This window comes from Schistosoma mansoni, chromosome 2 (assembly GCF_000237925.1).
Source record: "Schistosoma mansoni strain Puerto Rico chromosome 2, complete genome".
Lineage (NCBI taxonomy): Eukaryota > Metazoa > Platyhelminthes > Trematoda > Strigeidida > Schistosomatidae > Schistosoma > Schistosoma mansoni.
In genome coordinates, this window is record NC_031496.1 from 31,440,400 (window position 1) to 31,441,629 (window position 1,230).

The following is a 1,230-nucleotide window of genomic DNA, read 5'->3' on the forward strand; positions in this document are numbered from 1 at the left end:
ATCAACAATGACTAATAAATACAAATATACCATCCTGAAACCTCTACCAGATGTCCACCTGACAGAATCCACCAATAACTTTATCTACTTGCTGATGAACCACACTTGTTGTATAAGGTCTTATGATACTCCTCAGTCACCTAAATCAAATACAATTAGATTCAAACATTTAACCTACTGGTTGAAAGACGATTGTTTCAACCAAATAAACCATCACTGCATATCAATAATGTTATAATCAATTATTAGGATACTTTCGGCGAAAATGAATCGAAAATCAACGTAAGATAGTGTTTAATACTTCTCTTTACAGATTACGTAATAAACAATAGTAGTACAGTGAACAAGAGCACAAGTGGGTACAATCGAATTTATGTGAACACAAAATTACAGAATATCCTATTAAAATCTGAGAATCATAAAGTAAATACTGAATTTGCGAAATGTCAATCAATGGTCTCAAACTTGGTTGATCCTTTTCCAAATGTCAATCAATCATCTCGAACTTCGCTGTTCCTTAGTTTCCTCAGTAATCATTCTCTGTTCTCATCCTCTTTTCTTCGATCTTCTTAACCTTCTGCCTCCAGGCATTTCACTTTCGACTGATGATACAAACTACTGTGGTGTGGGTTACTGATATCCACATAAGTAGTATATGACGATGGTCGGGCATTGAATGTATTTCAGTAGAACATCGATAAAGAGAGAACGGGAATGGCATGCAATTGGTACGGAAATGCATGAACAATTATGATCGGAGACTATGGACGGATATTTTCAGAAGGAACAGTCAAATTGAGACAATTGATTGTTATTTTGCAAATTAACTGTTCACTATATGGTTCTCATATTTTAATGAAATATTCTGTAATGTTTTGTTTAATACATTCGATTGTCCCCAACTGGTGTTCTTGTTCACTACACTACTAATATCTGTCAACATCAGTAGTACACACTACAGTAGTAGTAGTTGTTGTTGTAGCGGTACATACATCATTCATTTCAAATGGTCTTTTGAAAGTAAATAATTTAAAATTTTGATATCTATACTGATCCATGAGATGGTCGAGAAGATGAAGTTTAATTCGCTGAGATGGAGCACAGATAGATAAACAGACGAACAAAGAGATAGACAGACAAACAAATAAACAAACAGATAGACAAACAAACAAATAAATAAACAGACGAACAAGCAGATAAACAAACAAACAAACAAACAAACTGTATTGT